This window comes from Vanessa tameamea, chromosome W (genome assembly GCF_037043105.1).
Source record: "Vanessa tameamea isolate UH-Manoa-2023 chromosome W, ilVanTame1 primary haplotype, whole genome shotgun sequence".
NCBI classification, from domain to species: domain Eukaryota; kingdom Metazoa; phylum Arthropoda; class Insecta; order Lepidoptera; family Nymphalidae; genus Vanessa; species Vanessa tameamea.
Genome location: NC_087340.1, coordinates 3,834,643 through 3,847,567, shown reverse-complemented (window position 1 = coordinate 3,847,567; position 12,925 = coordinate 3,834,643).

The window sequence follows — 12,925 nt, the reverse complement described above, 5'->3', positions numbered from 1 at the left end:
ATCACTTTGATAATAAAATGGCCGAGTTTTAAAAAAATCTTCAAAGTGCTTCCATCCCGGCCACAAGTCCTACTTCCAATATTGCGGCTCAATTCAGTGTCTTCAGAAGTTTTGTTATGGGTGCTCTAGAGGGGCTTCAGTTACAACTTGGGCTTTTGGCTGGCAAGTATGATGAGTTAGAAATGAAATCCCGTAGAAAAATTCTTCTTGTCCACGGCATTCAGGAAAGCAAATCAGAAAAATTGGTGTCAGGTACCGTTAAGATTCTTTCTGAACATCTAAAAATCCCCGAATTGAAAGTGGAAGATATAAGCCGTTGTCACCGTCTCGGCCGCTCCAGCTCTGACAAGCCACGTGCCGTTCTTATCAAATTCCGAGATATTGACCTTAGAAATAAGGTCTGGTTCAGTAAAACCAATTTGAGGAATACTGGTATTACTATATCTGAATTCCTCACTAAAGAACGTCATGAGGTTTTTGTTGCGGCTCGTCAGCGATTCGGGATCACAAAGTGCTGGACTAGGAACGGCACTGTGGTAGTTTTAGAGTCACATGGCACTAAGAAGAGGATTTCTACGATGGCTGAATTAAAGTCCTTAACTTCATCCACCGACATCACAGAGGTAAACACTACTCCTACTGCTTCTACTAGCTGCGGCACCCTGGCATCAAAAGACTTGAAAATCTCCAACATCAGGCCAAAAAGAACCGTCAAAAAGTAATACTTTCTTTTCTTTTGTTTTATGTTATTAATTATCCCTTATCTTTGTGTCATAGTTTTATATTAATTTTGCTTCTGCGGTGTTTGTTTATCTGTTTCATTACGGTTGCAATAATTCTATCCGCTTATCTCTTTATTTATTTATCTTAGTTACTTGTCACAATCACATTGTTCGGTGTGTGCATGTTGTGAGATCTCATTCGAATTATAGAGTAATAATAATTAAATCTCAGTACTTCGACTCGCGATATAATTTATCGAACACAATTCTTTTATTTATTTACCGATACCGACATTCATTATAATGATTGTCAAACTCAAAGGTCAAACTGACAAAGGAGATTACAGAGTAAACAAATATTGAGCCATAAACAAAAGCGTTCCGTTTTAAACAGAAATATGGATACCATATATCTACTGTTATTTCTTGATAAAACATAGATATATATTTTGTAAATTAATGTAACTTAATTTATTTGTTTTTTATCAATACCTATTTGTTTTCATTTTAAGCACTTGTCATTGTGTTTAAATGTCATATTGTTTAAATATTCGCTGAATATACCTAACTACTAAGCGAGGAGATTTCATTATTATCTATCCTTTGATTGATTTTTGTGCCTAAATGTTTTTTTTTTTTTTTGATGTTTTTGCTATGCTTTGGTGTTGCTGTTTGCACTGTTTTTGTTCTATTTCATGCATTTAACTATGACCAACTTGTGTTAGTGCTGGTAAGTGTAAGTTTTTGTCTGATAAAATTAGCTTTTACGGGTTATATACATTTGTTTAAATATACATATATATTATTTTTAAATATATTTATTATATATATATATATATTTATATTTATTTAGTATGAGTATTAATAATATCGATCTGAATATTGACTCAGACGATGATAACACTTTTGTATCACTTTCCTCTTCGGCTGACAGTTTTCATAGTACTTACATCCCGCTTTCCTCTTCTCTTGATTCAACCTTCTCTCTTTTCCCAAAAAATTTTAATGTTGTTCATTTGAATGCGCAGAGTATTCCAGCTCACTATCCTGATCTCTTATCTTCCTTTGGCAACTCTAATATTCACGCTATCCTTATCTCCGAAACATTCCTCGAGCCATCTCTTCCTTCTTCCTCCTTCTCATTACCTAACTTTCATCTTATCCGCAATGATCGAACTGGAAAAGGAGGCGGAGGAGTTGCTATTTATTTACGTAACCACATTCCTTTCACTATCCTGAATAAATCCGATTCCCAATACTCTGAATCCGCCGAGCACATACTCATTGAGGTTATATTTGGACACATTAAGGTACTACTCGGTGTTTTTTACAGTCCTTCGCTCCACATAGACTACTTCGACACGTTCGAAAGTCTATTGGAAAATTCCTTGCCTAATGTTAACCATGCTATTATTATGGGCGACTTCAATACCTGCCTTATCAAAAATGACGCTCGTGCCAAGCGCTTATTGAACATAATTAATAGCTCCAATTTAAATTTTCTCCCATCCAATGCCACTCATTACTTTCCCAACTGCATCCCAAGCCAACTTGACCTATCCTTTGTTTCATCCTTGGAGCATGTTGAAATTCACGGACAACTAAGCCTGAACTGAACTGAAGCCTTTTCGTACCATGACCTAATATATCTGTCGTACAAAGTACGTCCGCCGAAAGTTAAACCCACTGTGGTCATGCGTCGAAGCTTCAAACATTTTGACAACGAAAAATTTATGCAGGATCTTAGTGCTATCAATTGGGACTCAATTTTAAACGCTTCTACTATCGATGAGAAACTTGAACTTTTTAACTCCTCTCTAAATGATCTCTTCGATAAACATGCTCCTTTCCGTCCCATCAAGCTCAAACACCTACCTGCACCTTGGTTATCTCAGGACATTCGGAAGTTAATGAAGAAGCGTGACAGAGCTAAATCAAAATTTAAATTAAACCCAACTATTGACAACCTCGTGAAATATAAGAGTTTACGTAATCGGTGCCGTAAAGTATGTAGAGATGCTCAACGTAAATATATACAAGATAAGATTGAGAACAGCAATTCTTCTCAGACATGGAAATTCCTACAATCTCTAGGTATTGGACGACAAGCATCCAGGATCCCTCATACTGTTGATCTCAATGCTCTGAACGGATTTTTTGCTAGTACTGTCCTAATGAACAACAGTGATATAATTAGTACTTTAAATCATTTTAGATCCTTGCCTATTCCTAACAGACCCTCTTTTCACTTTTCCCCAATTACTGCTAGTGACGTTAAGGCCAACATCCTTGCAATAAGATCCGATGCCACGGGATGTGATGGAATCAAACGTAGAATGATACTTGCTGTGTTAGATTATGTTCTCCCTATATTATTTCACATTTTCAATTTCTCCCTTGACCATAATGAATTCCCTTCCACTTGGCGTTTAGCTTATATCCTTCCTATTCCCAAAAACAAAAATCCCATATCTTTCTTTCACTTTCGTCCAATATCTATCCTTCCATTTCTGTCTAAAGTGTTAGAACGTATTGTCCATCTTCAATTAACAAAGTATCTAGCAGAGTACAATGTACTCTCTGATTTCCAATCAGGATTTCGGAGAGGTCATAGTACTACTACTGCCCTACTTAAAGTATGCGACGATATACGTTTTAACATGGACAACAGACATGTTAGTATCCTGGCATTATTGGACTTCAGTAATGCGTTCAATACGGTTGATTTAGATCTCCTGCTGGCAGTGCTTCGGTCGATTAATATCTCTTCCGATGCATGTGAGTGGTTTCGTAGCTACCTGTTTGGTCGTCAGCAATGTGTACGGATTAATAATAAATTATCCAGCCTCCAATCTCTCTCATCTGGTGTTCCTCAAGGCAGTGTCCTCTCTCCACTTTTATTTTCCATTTTTATTAATACTGTATCCCATCTCCTCTCGTCTTCCTTTCATCTTTATGCTGACGACTTGCAGGTCTACGTTTCTGCTCCCTTAACAGGTATCGGAGGGGCTGTTGAGAGGCTGAACCAGGAATTGCATAAAATTTGTACTTGGAGCAAGACGTGCGGGGCTTCTTGTAAATCCAGATAAATCGCAGGTCATTATTATTGGCAGCTCCAAACTACTTACTAAAGTTGATTACGCCAACCTACCTGCGATCATCTTTAACAATACGCCTTTGTCACTTAGCAGTTCCGTTAAAAACCTTGGTCTTCTTATCGATAATACATTATCCTGGACTGTGCAAGTTGCTGAAGTCAGTAGAAAAGTTTTCGCCACATTTCATTTGTTAAAACGTTGGAAACACTTTCTGCCCATTAAGACTAAAATCACGTTATGTCAAACTCTTCTACTTCCTATTTTGGACTACGCAGATTGTTGTTACACAAACATTACTGTTAAAGTACTTAGTGGATTTGCCTATTATGATAAAAGTTTTAATTATAACAGTCTTTATGGTGTCACACAGAGCAGAGAGATGCTAAGAAGAAAAGGCGCGAAATTTACCACAGACTATACATAGTTGGCTATAGATAACTTATAATTTAACACTCCTACCAAATTCAAGCCTTTCATCAGTTTTACATAGATACGAAGGTTTTATATAGTACATTAACAGTTAAAACTTTTCTGAACTTTCCTTACAATAATAACAATTTAATACTCTACAACATAAAAATAACTATACTACACTAGTACAAATTAATTAACAAGTTTTGACATTCCAATGTTATTTCTCATAAATATAAATTTATCTTTTGGCAGGGCTTTTGTAAACATATCAGCGTACTGACTGTTAGTTTGTACATAGTTAAGACTAATTATATTTTCATAGTATTTTTCTTTTATAAAGTTATACTTGATATCAATGTGTTTACATCGCTTATGAAATTCACTGTTTTTAATCACATTTATTGCACTCTGATTATCCATATTTATACACACAGATTTTTGACTAAATTCACCTATATCAATGAGTAACTGTCTAAGCCACATGGCTTCTTTGGTTGCTGCACAAGCAGCCATGAACTCTGCTTCGGTCGTAGATAAAGCCACGGTAGGCTGACGTTGAGATGACCAAGTGACAGCTGCTCCACTTTTGAGGAAAACATAGCCTGTTATTGAGCGTCTCTGTTCCAGGTCATTAGCAAAATCTGAATCGCTGTATCCAGTTAAATCAGTACTGTTAGAGTTAGATGTGTAGCATATTCCATAGCCTTTTGTCTCTTTCAAGTATTTGAGTATTTTCTTTACAGCATTCCAATGTGAGTCATCATAGGAATGTATGTATCGACTCACCTGGTTCACAGCAAGCATTATATCAGTTCTGCTCACTGTTGCTGCATGTATCAGTGATCCGTCTGCTTCTCGGTAAGGATAATTTTTCTTGGTTGCATTATCAGGTTTCTGCAACGTCACATTTGGGTCAGCAGGTACATAGTTAGGGTTGGCATCCTGCATGTTGAATTTCCTTAACAATTGATTAATATATTTAGTCTGATGAATAAGGATAAAGTTATTATTTTTCTCAATTTGCATCCCTACAAAATTTGTTACCTCAGAGAATACTTTTATTTCGAAGTTTGTTTGTAATTCATCAATTACTTCCATCATTGCAGATTTATCTTTACAGAACAGAAGTCCATCGTCAACATAAAGGCACAGGTAACATTTGAGATTATTTATTGTCCCAATATAAACACACTGATCAGCTTTGCTTTTCTCAAAACCAAACTTATTGAGAACTGAACTAAATTTGGCGTTCCAGCATCTGGGTGCCTGTTTTAATCCATATAATGATTTTACAAGTTTACATACCATATTGGGCTTGCAGTCTAGTCCCTCAGGTGCTGTCATCAGAATGTTTTCTTTTAACTCGCCATACAGAAAAGCAGTAGTTACATCAAATTGAATTATTTCTAGCTTTTCTTGAGCTGCAATAGATAATAAAACTCGAAGAGAGTCATACCTGACTGTTGGTGAGAAAGTTTCATCATAATCGATACCCTCCTTTTGTGCATAGCCTTTTGCACACAAACAAGCTTTGTAACGAGGGCCTGTTGGTTCATCTTTGATTCGAAAAACCCATTTGCATCCGATAGGCTTTGCATTTTGGGGCTTTTCTACCAATACCCATGTTCCATTTTGCTTATGAGATTCTAGTTCTTTTTCTATTGAATGTTTCCAATTTTCAGATTCAGGTGATTTGATAGCCTCATTATAGTTTAGTGGTACAGAAGTATCTTCACTACAACACAGGTAACCTTTTTCTTGATAATCCTTTTGCTTTGAGGCTAATTCTCTATTTCTTGATCTCAATGTTATGTTGGAGTGAGAGGGTACTTCAATTTTCTGGTTTGTTAAGTAGTCACTATCTGTACTGTGATCTTGTTCGGAATAGTAGTCAGTACTCCCAGATTTTAATGTGTCATCAGAGCTCTCAGATGTGGAATTATCAGATGGTTCAGATGATAAGTCACACATTGAGCTATCCTGTATCAAAACCTCTGACACATAATTTCTCTCTACTGTAGTTTCAAGAAAGACTGCACCTCTACTTTTGATTACCATTTTGGAGCCAGGAATTATAAATCTAAATCCTTTCGTATGATCACAATAGCCAACGAATATTGCCTTTTGTGCTTTTGGGTCCCACTTTCTTCTTTTTTCTTTGGGAAGATGAATCATTACCTGACACCCAAATATTCTTAAGTGACTAATATTTGGTTTGTTTCCGGACCACATCTCTTCTGGTGTTTTGTAGTTGAGTGACTGAGTTGGAGATCTGTTGATTAAATAAGCAGCCGTGTGTACCGATTCAGCCCAATATCCTTTAGATAATTTGGCGTTAATTAACAAGCACTTGGCCTTTTCAACTAATGTTCTGTTCATACGCTCTGCCACTCCATTTTGCTCTGGAGTGTACGGAGTGGTGGTTTGATGAACTATTCCAGCAGTTTTTAAGAACTCTGAAAAATTAGCATTCACATATTCCAGACCATTATCAGAACGAAGGCATTTTATACTGCATTCCAGTTGTTTCTCCACTTGACACTTGAATTCTTTAAATTTTTCTAGTGCATCAGATTTCTTGTTAAGAAAATAAACGAACACTTTCTTTGAGTAGTCATCTATTAAAGTCATAAAGTATTTGGCACCACGAAGCGAGCTTGTCTCCATCGGACCACAGATATCAGAATGCACCAGTTGAAGTATCTTTGTAGAATTGGTTTCACTTTGCTTTAGAGGTAAGCGTGTTTGTTTTCCTTGTAAACATGTGACACATGTTACTTTATTATCTTTCTTCAATAATTGTACACCTTCTGTGTTATTTACTAATTTCTCCAGACATTCAAAATTCAAATGGCCCATGCGTTGATGCCAGAGGTACATGTCTTGCTTATCAATAGCAGATAAGTATGCATGTTCACTTCTCGTATTTAGCCTGTACATATTATTGACTAAGCTTGCCATTGCAACAACCACATTGTTTTTATTCAATATCAAACAGCCATTGTTTTTGAATTTTACCTGACCTCCATTTTTTATAATCTGACAGACTGATAGTAAATTTGCTGCTAGTTCAGGTACATACAAAACATTTTGAAACAGAATTTTGTTGTACTGACCTTTATTAATGCACACATCTAATGTCAACTGACCAGCACTGTGAACTGATAATAACTTGTCATTTGCTACCTTTATTGTTTTAATAGGTGGCTCTTTCTCATGTTGCAATATATTTCTATGTTTGGTCATATGAACTGAAGCGCCTGAGTCTATATACCATGGAACCTGTTCAAGACTATCTGTTGAGGCTATAAAAGCTGCAGCATAACTTGTACTCTCTTGATTCCTTTTTGTAGATTTTGACTTACACTCGACAGCAATATGGCCATATTTATTACATTTGTAACAACGAGGCCCTCTTAAAGGTTGTTTCTTGTTACCTTTATTCTTGTGGTTATAGTTGGCAGCAAATGCAGATGTGCCATTTTCACACATTTTGACATCTTGCAGAATTTTTGACTTAACAGAGTCTGCGCTTATTTTCATACCGGAGCTTTCGATTGCTATAATCATAGGCTTGTATGTTTCAGGTAAACCAGAGAGTAGAAGTGTCCCAAGCCACTCTTCATCTACCTTAAAACCAATGTTGCGGAGCTTGTGAGCCGTGGTCATAATCTTGCTCACATATTCTTCCACGTTTTGACATCCAGTAAGACTTGTTGTACATAGGTCTCGAAGTAAACCCACGCGGCGTGTTAGCCCCGAATCGTCAAATGCATTTGCCAAGCAGTCCCATACTTCTTTTGCAGACTTAGCATCTTGTATGTGAACATAGTTTACGGAGTCCACCAACAAGATTATTTTTGATTTAGCTTTGATATCTCGTCTCAAGTCGATAGGTTTACCGGGTTCATGTTCAACACAGTCCCACAAGTCCTCATGTTGGAGATATGTTTTAGCAGCAAATCTCCATGTGGAATAGTTTTCACGACCAGTAAGCTTATCGATCATTGCTAAAGGATTGCTTGACGACATTCTGATACGATTTATGATTTATTGTGCCGTAGGTGTAATTTTCAATGATATTTCAATCTGTAAAACCGACAGTCACTTTTAGGTTATGTTACACCGGCATGCGGTAGTTTTACTGTTCTTTTTATTTTAACGAATTTTCACTGTTTTTCTTTTAGAAACGTTCACTTTATTTATTAGGGCTATACTGGGCCCATAACCTGTTAAAGTACTTAGTGGATTTGCCTATTATGATAAAAGTTTTAATTATAACAGTCTTTATGGTGTCACACAGAGAAGAGAGATGCTAAGAAGAAAAGGCGCGAAATTTACCACAGACTATACATAGTTGGCTATAAATAACTTATAATTTAACAATTACTGAGGACCAACTCAATAAGCTAGAAAGGTTACAGAACGTTTGCATCAAATTCATCTTTGGTCTACGGAAATTTGATCACGTCTCCGAATATCGGGCGCAACTTAAGTGGCTTACTATTCGACATCGTCGCAACTTGCACATGTTATCTCTTCTTTACTCTATCCTCTATAATCCTCTTCTTCCCGCGTATTTGAAGGAACGGTTCTGTTTTGTGGGTACTGACGTCAGCTATCCACGTGAACTGCGATCACGCTCTGACAACAAACTGTCACTGCCGGTCGCTCATACCCACTTCTATAGCGAATCCTTTACGATGACAGCTGCAAAGCTATGGAATACGCTCCCTACCGATATTCGTCAATCTGAGTCAATTTATATATTTAAAAATAGGTTACATAAGTATTATTTATCTATTCAATCTGCGTAAATACTATTTCCTATATTATCATACTATTAGTATTTATTCATTAAGTATTATATTTTATGTACGTAAGTTTTATTTTTATTCTATATGTTTAGTATAACTTTCTGCTATATATATAATTTTATTTATATAATTATTTGTATTATTTAAAGATTAATTTTTAGTTGTTTAAGAATAAAACATGCTTGTTTGCACCATCCCGTTTCCCACAGACAAATTCTTACTCTAAAGGGATGTCTGTAAGAGATTGCTTTAAGCAATAAGACCGCCTTTGCACGCTTCTCTTTTTTGTTATATGTTCTTGTAATGTTATGTACACTGTATCTTTTGTCTTTTGTGTGCAATAAAGTGTTTATAAATAAAAAAAAAAAAAAATTTAAAAAAATCTAAGAAACTAGAAAGCAAAATGAATTCGAACTTTGTACAGATGGTTGCTCGTTATAATTTGAAAACATTAACTCAGCCAGATCTCTAAAAATTGCTAACTTCTCATCGATTGTGCTATTTTTTACAGTTATTATTTCATTTAAAAAAAAATTCTAAGAAACTAGAAAGCAAAATGAATTCGAACTTTGTACAGATGGTTGCTCGTTATCATTTGAAAACATTAACTGAGCCAGATCTCTAAAAATTGCTAACTTCTCATCGATTGTGCTATTTTTTACAGTTATTATTTCATTAAAAAAATATATCTAAGAAACTAGAAACCAAAATGAATTCGAACTTTGTACAGATGGTTGCTAGTTCTCATTTGAAAACATTAACTCAGCCAGATCTCTAAAAATTGCTAACTTCTCATCGATTATGCTATTTTTTACAGTTATTATTTCACTAAAAAAATATATCTAAGAAACTAGAAACCAAAATGAATTCGAACTTTGTACAGATGGTTGCTCGTTATAATTTGAAAACATTAACTCAGCCAGATCTCTAAAAATTGCTAACTTCTCATCGATTGTGCTATTTTTTACAGTTATTATTTCACTAAAAAAAAAAAAAAACTAAGAAACTAGAAACCAAAATGAATCCGAACTTTGTGCAGATGGTTGCTCGTTATCATTTGAAAACATTAACTCAGTCAGATCTCTAAAAATTGCTAACTTCTCATCGATTATGCTATTTTTTACAGTTATTATTTCATTAAAAAAATATATCTAGGCGGGTAGGTGTAAAATAAGTGAACTCATGTTTTTCAATGCTCTCGTTTTATTTAATTAAATTAATGAGAAATATGCTGTGAAAGTCTTGTCACTAACCAGTATTACATTCCTTTAATGACAACAATTATAGTCTACACTAAACGCCTATGGCATTTACAATAAAAATTTTCATAAAATTCTTCCAATTGTTCAAACAATACAACAGCAGCAGAACAATGGAGTCCTTGTGTTTCAACACACAATATTTGAACTCAGAGATCACTTTGATAATAAAATGGCCGAGTTTCAAAAAAATCTTCAAAGTGCTTCCATCCCGGCCACAAGTCCTACTTCCAATATTGCGGCTCAATTCAGTGTCTTCAGAAGTTTTGTTATGGGTGCTCTAGAGGGGCTTCAGTTACAACTTGGGCTTTTGGCTGGCAAGTATGATGAGTTAGAAATGAAATCCCGTAGAAAAATTCTTCTTGTCCACGGCATTCAGGAAAGCAAATCAGAAAAATTGGTGTCAGGTACCGTTAAGATTCTTTCTGAACATCTAAAAATCCCCGAATTGAAAGTGGAAGATATAAGCCGTTGTCACCGTCTCGGCCGCTCCAGCTCTGACAAGCCACGTGCCGTTCTTATCAAATTCCGAGATATTGACCTTAGAAATAAGGTCTGGTTCAGTAAAACCAATTTGAGGAATACTGGTATTACTACTCCTTTACTTTACTCTTTATTTATTTATCTTAGTTACTTGTCACAATCACATTGTTCGGTGTGTGCATGTTGTGAGATCTCATTCGAATTATAGAGTAATAATAATTAAATCTCAGTACTTCGACTCGCGATATAATTTATCGAACACAATTCTTTTATTTATTTACCGATACCGACATTCATTATAATGATTGTCAAACTCAAAGGTCAAACTGACAAAGGAGATTACAGAGTAAACAAATATTGAGCCATAAACAAAAGCGTTCCGTTTTAAACAGAAATATGGATACCATATATCTACTGTTATTTCTTGATAAAACATAGATATATATTTTGTAAATTAATGTAACTTAATTTATTTGTTTTTTATCAATACCTATTTGTTTTCATTTTAAGCACTTGTCATTGTGTTTAAATGTTTAAATGTCATATTGTTTAAATATTCGCTGAATATACCTAACTACTAAGCGAGGAGATTTCATTATTATCTATCCTTTGATTGATTTTTGTGCCTAAATGTTTTTTTTTTTTTTTGATGTTTTTGCTATGCTTTGGTGTTGCTGTTTGCACTGTTTTTGTTCTATTTCATGCATTTAACTATGACCAACTTGTGTTAGTGCTGGTAAGTGTAAGTTTTTGTCTGATAAAATTAGCTTTTACGGGTTATATACATTTGTTTAAATATACATATATATTATTTTTAAATATATTTATTATATATATATATATATTTATATTTATTTAGTATGAGTATTAATAATATCGATCTGAATATTGACTCAGACGATGATAACACTTTTGTATCACTTTCCTCTTCGGCTGACAGTTTTCATAGTACTTACATCCCGCTTTCCTCTTCTCTTGATTCAACCTTCTCTCTTTTCCCAAAAAATTTTAATGTTGTTCATTTGAATGCGCAGAGTATTCCAGCTCACTATCCTGATCTCTTATCTTCCTTTGGCAACTCTAATATTCACGCTATCCTTATCTCCGAAACATTCCTCGAGCCATCTCTTCCTTCTTCCTCCTTCTCATTACCTAACTTTCATCTTATCCGCAATGATCGAACTGGAAAAGGAGGCGGAGGAGTTGCTATTTATTTACGTAACCACATTCCTTTCACTATCCTGAATAAATCCGATTCCCAATATTCTGAATCCGCCGAGCACATACTCATTGAGGTTATATTTGGACACATTAAGGTACTACTCGGTGTTTTTTACAGTCCTTCGCTCCACATAGACTACTTCGACACGTTCGAAAGTCTATTGGAAAATTCCTTGCCTAATGTTAACCATGCTATTATTATGGGCGACTTCAATACCTGCCTTATCAAAAATGACGCTCGTGCCAAGCGCTTATTGAACATAATTAATAGCTCCAATTTAAATTTTCTCCCATCCAATGCCACTCATTACTTTCCCAACTGCATCCCAAGCCAACTTGACCTATCCTTTGTTTCATCCTTGGAGCATGTTGAAATTCACGGACAACTAAGCCTGAACTGAACTGAAGCCTTTTCGTACCATGACCTAATATATCTGTCGTACAAAGTACGTCCGCCGAAAGTTAAACCCACTGTGGTCATGCGTCGAAGCTTCAAACATTTTGACAACGAAAAATTTATGCAGGATCTTAGTGCTATCAATTGGGACTCAATTTTAAACGCTTCTACTATCGATGAGAAACTTGAACTTTTTAACTCCTCTCTAAATGATCTCTTCGATAAACATGCTCCTTTCCGTCCCATCAAGCTCAAACACCTACCTGCACCTTGGTTATCTCAGGACATTCGGAAGTTAATGAAGAAGCGTGACAGAGCTAAATCAAAATTTAAATTAAACCCAACTATTGACAACCTCGTGAAATATAAGAGTTTACGTAATCGGTGCCGTAAAGTATGTAGAGATGCTCAACGTAAATATATACAAGATAAGATTGAGAACAGCAATTCTTCTCAGACATGGAAATTCCTACAATCTCTAGGTATTGGACGACAAGCATCCAGGATCCCTCAT